Source organism: Caretta caretta, chromosome 3, assembly GCF_965140235.1.
Source record: "Caretta caretta isolate rCarCar2 chromosome 3, rCarCar1.hap1, whole genome shotgun sequence".
Lineage (NCBI taxonomy): Eukaryota > Metazoa > Chordata > Testudines > Cheloniidae > Caretta > Caretta caretta.
In genome coordinates, this window is record NC_134208.1 from 208,923,476 (window position 1) to 208,930,768 (window position 7,293).

Consider the following 7,293-nt stretch of genomic DNA (forward strand, 5'->3'; position numbering starts at 1 on the left):
GTAGGAGGCATTGCACCCCTGGCTTCCAGCTCAGGCCAGCCCTCGTCTCTCCAGGCTGGCAGGGCTGGAGCGCAAACAGAAGCAGCAGCAGGTGCCCGAGGCAGAGCCACACGAGATTCATCCATCTCACCAATTAGCCACTCACTCGTGAGTGGAATACAAAGCACAGCGTGGCTGCACACTGACAGAGTGATGGGGGAGCCCAGCCTCGGTGCTGTTAACCCTATCCCTGGCACGTGTGGAGCAGCCCACCTCTGTCCTCACTGCAGAGGGGAGGCATGTGGCAGGGTGCATGCAAGGGGGCTGCCCACTGGTAATTCACTAGTGAAATGGATGCACACAACCCCCACACCAGCTGCTCTGCAGCTGGGGCAGAACAGGCCCTTTTGAATCTGCATACGCATCGCACTAGCAGACCTTCCAAGAGCTCGGAAGGGACTCGCACTGCTGCTCTGGGCAGGGGCTCCTCAGGGGCAGCTTTCAGCCCAGCTGTTCCCCTGCTCAGCCAGCCGTGCCGCCATCCCCTGCCCCTGGGCACAGCGCCCAACTCCCACAGAGCTGTCCCCGCTCCAGCCTAGTGCTGCTGGTGATGCAGTGCTGGGCCAGGCCCTCGACGATGGACACGCCCCCAGGTGGCAGTGATGCATGCCAACTCTGGGTGCTGGGGTACCCTCAGAACCGCAGCTTTCATTGAAAAGGAGGAGTCTGTTTCTAGCCCTCCTAGCTGGGAAGGAAAGCTTGAAACCATCCTCCCCTTCCCCCCTCCCCAACACGCTCCAAACCAGAAGGCAAATCAAAGCCCCCAATTTACCGTGCTTTCACATCTCCTGACACTGAAGGCCAGCTCCAGCTGGCTGGGGCTCACTCAGGCATCTGGAATTCTTAGGGATGCCAACGGCATGTGACCAAAGCAAAACCCGAATCCCCTCTGCAGCTGGAACTGCACCACCCATTGGACCGGGGGCCTGGCCCTGCCGACTCTGCTGCAGGCACAGCAGCCAAGAGGGCAAAGGGCCACAGGTGTCTGGCACACTACCTGCCAGGGTAGGACCTTTCAGCTGGAGAAGGGATCCCTCAAGGGCTGGAAGGAAGGAAATAGGCGGGGCAGATTGAATTAGTCAGGCCTCATTTAGCAGGGAAAGGAGCTGGTGCAGGAAAGAAGGGGCTCTCCCTCAGCTGGAATAAAGAGGGCAGCCCCTCACCCGACCCGTCCTGCTTCCCCACCCCGGCCCTTCATGGCTGGCTGAGCCGGCAAACGCTGCTGGGGTGCATGTCACTAAGAAGCGGCTGCATGAGGCTGGATGTAGGGCTTCAGATCAGGGCTGCAGGAGTGGAAGAGTGCAATGCTGGGCAGGTCAGGCCTCTGGCGCATTAAGGGAGCTGTGTGAGGCTCACGCATTAGCCTCCCGGGGACAGCCCAGGGCTCGGCCCTCAACCGTGCCCTTGGGATCCCTATTGGGACACTTACTTTTATGGCTGTAGCTCTGTGATGGTCTTTGCCCATAGGGAGCATTGCCTAGTGGTCAGGGGCTTAGTCCCTTCAACATACAGGGGGTAGGGTGAGGGGCAGTTTTGGTCATGAAGCCTGCCACTTCCTACCACCCTACTATTGCCCGAAGTTCCCAGTCCAACAGCAGAGGGGCGTCAACTCACCACATGGCACCTCTTCGTGGCCAGGGATGGTGTGGTAGCTCTCTCCCTCTTGGGCCTTGGGCCTTCGGCCAGGTCATTTCCCAGTCTCTCCCCTTCAGGGCCAGTCCTAACCACAGCTGGGGAATCAGCACTGACTGGGGGAGTAGGAGAGAGGGGGCAATGCCTCCCACACAGGTACATGAGACATTGGTCCTCCCTTCCCCCGAGGAGGGTCCTTTGGGCAGCTGTGGATAGGGGAGATCCTGCCTTCCCTCAGCCCTTTTCTCAGGTATGTGAGTTGCAGAACCTTTGTCTTCATTGGCCTGCCCACAGTTGAGCTGCTCTGCTCCCTTTTAACTCCTCCTCCAGCCAGTACATCTCCTGCAAGTGCGGTGGGGCAGGGCTGAGCCCAGAGCAACTCCTGCAGCCCCCCCAAGATAGAACCCGGGGAGCCAGGATGATCCAATTGCTCCCCCCACTCCCTGGAGCAAAGGTCAGCATTTTGGTGAGCTTTTCTGGCTCTGCTGAATTTGGAAGGCATATGGCTGGAGAGACCGGTACCAGCACATAAGCCGGGGGCTGTGTCCTTCATGGCGTTCAACCACCTCAAGGGGATGCAGTAGGTAAGAAGCTTGAATAGGTTCCCCAGGAAGTAATATCAGAGAGCGCCCACGGCCCATTTCACAGTGAGACCCGCCTTTTTTATGATGGACTATGCCTGTTCCCATGCAGCTCAAGGAGAGTAGTGGGTGTTCCTCTCCGTTTGCGTCCTGGGACAAGACAGCGCCCAGTCCCACAGCTGAAGCATTGCTCTGTAAAATGAATTCTCCTGTGGAGCTGGGACTGCCCAGGACAGGCTCTTTACCCAGGAGTTATTTCACTGTCTGTGAGCCCCCAAACCTGTCTGATTTGCTTCTTTATGGTGGGCAAAGGCATGCTTTGAGGGCTTGGACTTCCCTAAAGCATAGCCCAAATAGGTAGTTTCTTTCTTCCCAGTCTTGCACTATGCTGGGTTTGCCGCTAGCCCAGGCTACCGCAGGGACCAAAGAATGTGTGTGATGTGCGTTCGACCTTCCTGCCCGCTGATTTGGCTCATGACTGCATGGGTGAACCTGGCCCTTTTAAAGCACCATGTATCTATATTACCAGTTTGGCCTTTATTCTATAGGCACATTATAAATGTAATGTAGTCATGATTACTTGTACCGAAGATACCCTTAGCTCTGCAAGAGAGGCTTTGACTCCCTTTTCTAGCTGGTGCACCATCCACAGATTGCAGAACCTCTCTGCTCGGGGGGAGGGTGGGTCAAAAAGAACCCAGCGGTGCTGTCACATTTCAGGTGGTGTTTCTGTGGCTGGTGGTTAGAAAAACCCTCTTTTTCCTGTGAGCTGAGCAGGTTTGCTCTGGAGAGTGTGCGACACAAACACAAAACCTGCGTTGTGTCATTTGGAAAAGCACAAATGCAGGTTGTTTTCTGGCTAGGACTTTTGTTAGGAAGCAATTAAACATGCCTCTGTTTGAACGGCCTCCAATTGCTAATTTTAATGCTCGGGTATCCCGTACTTTCATTTGCTGTAGTTACAGCCACGTCAGTCAGTGGGAAACAAGACAACCCCTGATGCCACTCAAACCTGCTGGCGTGAATGTTGTAGCCACTGAAGCTGAGCAGTCCATCAAATGGGATTTACAACTGGGCCAGCACTCCCCGACCTGCCCAAGCAGTCAAATATTCTGCACTGCAGACTTAGTGCCTTAGTGCAGTATATCTCAACCAACCCCCCCTGTGAGGTTTCTAGGCCAGCTCCCCCCAGCTGTGGCCTGCCAGCAGAGCATTAGAACAATGTTGAGAAATGAATTAAACCTGCTTCATGCAGCCATTGTCCACAGTCTTAAATCTCAGAAGCCACTTGTTCATGTCCCCTCCTATCCTGCCTCCAAACCCACCCCTGGCCCCAAACCACATGGGCAAAACGTTAGGAGCAATAGACGTGGGGAGACCTTCCTGATGGGGGGAGAGGCGCTGGGATCCCCAGGACACATGATTAGCTGGAGGGGGCAGGGCAGAGCCAGTAAAGTTCCGGAGGACAGGAAGTGTGTTTAGTCAGTAAAATTCAGAAAGGATTGTGAGAAAAGACAGCTGGAAGCGGGAGTCGGGCAGCCCCAAGGCAGCAGGGTTAAGCACCCAAGCGTGTGGGGGTTCTGCTGTGCCAGGAGAACAGGGGTTACGCACATCAGGGGAAGGAAGCAGCAGTGCCCGCACTGAGGGAGTTAAATGCCCAGGAGGAATATCAGATAGTACCAGGGCAGCAGGGGTTAAATGCCCAGGGGTGGGCGGGGGTGTTGCACAGTGCCTGGGCAGTGGGAGTTTAATGCCTGTGGAGGGGGTTGGGGTGCCAGGGCAGTGAGGGTTAAACGTGTGTGTGTGTGTGGGGGGGGGGGGTTATCAAGCAGGGCCAGTGTAGTTGGGATTAAACACTGGCGGCAGGAGGTTAGGCATGGAAGTGGCAGCTGGAATGGCCCTGGGCTCAGGGTTAGGGGCATTCCTGTGGCCAGGAACTGCAGACTCTGCAGAGAGGAGAGGGGCAGCCGATCTCTGGCCATGCCTCCCCTCGCACTGCAGGAGGTATCACAGCAGGAGAACCACTCAGGGTGTTTCACTCCTGCATTGGTGCCATGGCTGGCTCTTTGGAATTAAAGGTTTACACATCTGCCTGCGGGGGCAGTCAGATCATATGGACCCTCAGCTTCCAGCCCTCAAGCTTGTGAAGATCACACTGAACACACGTACTAGCACCTTGAACTTGGTCTCCCCACTTGAGCTCCTAGGGTGGCAACTTCAAATCTTATGATGGGACTTTAAACATCAGCATGAACTACCTGATCATTTCAGCTAAAGGAACAGGGCCAAGGGCTCGGAGTGGAGGAACTTGCAGTGGCTGCAGCTAAGGCAACGCACAAGGGAGACTAACAAAGACAGAGGAGGGGGCGAGAAACACCAGGAAGAGCAGTGATCCCCAAAGACCAGTGTATTTTCTCACTGGGTGACACTGGAGGTAACGGGCAGGCAGTGAATAAGCAATACTCATGGTGCAGCTGTAGTTACACCCCTGCTAAGGGGCAGAAAGGTTTGTTTGTATTCTTTCTAAAATCTACATACCTAGTCACCCTGGCTAGAAACAGGGGCTGAGGAAGAGTGTGGGGCAGGGGAGGATAAGATTGGAGCTCATCAGGACTGAGATTCCCAGTTTCAGAGTCCATACGTCAAAAAGGGCATTGAGGAACTGAACCAAGTTCATAAGAGCAACCAGGATGACTTGAGATATGGAAAACCGGCCTCCTAGTAAGAGACTAATTTAGTTTGCCCCAGAGAATGCTGAGGTGATTTGATCACAGTCTAAGTGCTGACCTGGGGAAAGATTTCTGGTAGCAAGGGGCTCTTTACTATGGCAAAGGCAGCATACAATCAATGTCTGGGAGCTGCAACCAGACAAATTCAGACTGGAACTGTGAAGCTGTTTTTATAAATGGGAGTGTCCTCATGCTATTTTGCTCACAGCTGGAAGGGAGAGGTGGAAGGCTGGATTATTGGACAGCCTGAGGCTTCTTACCTTAGAACTGGTATTACTGGGAAGGCCTTGGTGCCTTCTAGTGTCCAGCAGTAGTCAAATATTTCAAATGTGCAGCCTAGACCATTCTTTTGGGTCTACACTGTGGTACATTCTCCTATGGCTCCGGGGGGGTGGGGAGGAAAGGAGGGGTGACACTCAAAATGCCATTTAGCCTTGGGGAAAGTGCACTGGACTGTAAACCAGGTGACCATGAATTCAGCTCGCCTCTTCCACTGGCTGCTGGTGCTTCTATGTACCCGTCAGTCCTTATTATTGACCAAGGCCTCATACCCTGGAGGAGACAACTACCCTTCCTCTTATCTGACAGAGAAGGTAACAGAGGTTGCACAAGATCACCACAGCTAGGACTAAAATCCAAGACTCATCCACTTACACTACTTTTCAGACTGAATGTGCAGAGTGCTTGGGCAGCCTGTCTGTAATCACTAGACCACACTATGCCCCCCATGTCAGGAATAGATCAAAGGAGTCGCGATTCCCACTATTCTCCTGCTGTCTAGAAAACCACTGTGTACCCAATTGTTAAAGGTGTGTTCACTCGAAGGGTAGAGGGCTGTAGCCTAACTGCGTGCCGGTGTGGGTGCACGCAATCCCCACTGCTGATGCAGGGAAGTAGGCTGTTATGGTTCCATGAAACAAAACGTTGGTTTTACCAGTATTTTGAAAGTTAAAGCGAAATTTGTTTAAAATAGAATTCTGCATCCTCTCCAAACTCGACCCCCCCCCAAAGTCAGATTGTACTGGCACTTCTTACGTCATGGGCCTGAGCCAACGTCACCTCTGGCAAAGTCAGCAATAGAACCCAGCTCCCCCCACGTACCAACACCAACCCTTCGCCACGCTGAAAGAGTGGGCCACCTCTCTGTGCTTGGCAACGCTGGCAGTGCAACAGGGCTGCTCCAGCACCACATCTACCCCCTGCTGAGACCCAGCTGGCCTGGCCAAGCAACCAGTAGCCTACGATGGAATTTCTGTGTAGCAAAGGCGGAAGGGCACTGCCAATAGAGAAGGGATGGTGCCATACTTAAGGAAATGGCCTGGGACCCAGGACAGCCAGGTTCCATCCAGGGCTCTGGGATGTAGGGCACGTGACTTACAGCACAACCTTAGGAGGTGGCAGCTCATTTTTAACTTATGTGATGTAGATAGTTTCAGCAACACCAGCGATGCACAGAAAGCTGGAGGGGTCCTGAAGGTAGCTGAAGCTGCCACAGAATCTCCACCATCTTTCACTCAAGTCCTGTGGAATGCAGGGGGAGTTTGCTGCAGGATTCAGGCCATAAAGACAACCATACAGGGTCAAACCAATGGTCCAGCTAGCCTGTATCCTGTCTCTGGCTGTGGCCCATGCCAAATGCTTCAGAGTCAATGAACAGATCAGGGCAATTTTCAACTCATTCATCTCCTGTCATCCAGTCCCAGCTTCTTGCTGTCAGAGGTTTAGCGACACCCAGAGCAGGGCATTGTATCTCTGACCATCTTGGCTACTAGACACTGATAGACCTAGCCTCTGTAACGTAATCTAATTCTTTTTTTAAACCCAGTAATACTTTTGGTCTTCACAACATCCCCTGGCAACGAGTTCCACAGGGTGACTGTGCACTGAGTGAACTACTTCCTTGTTTGTTTTAAACCTGCTGCCTATTAATTTCATTGGGTGACCCCTGGTTCGTGTGTAAATAACACTTCCTTATTCACTTTCTCCACTTCATTCATGATTTCATAAGCTTGCTATGAAGTGAGACTGTACTTGCAATTTTGCCATAGCCCAGTTGATTTTTTCCACCCTGTAATAAGTGTTCCATTAGAATTTGTGACTTACCATTTTCTCCCTACTGGCTGAAGTTACATTAAGACAACGTGGTGGTGTTACAGAAGTCAACGAAGACCACAGGAAAGAGCACCAGCTCTGGGGTGCATAAGTAAAGCAGGATCAATTGATCATGATCGGCATGATTCTTCATTCTGGTTTTTCCCCTTGTGTCCCTGCAAAGCCCCCTCCAATTCTACTGATTATGTCTACTGCAAAGT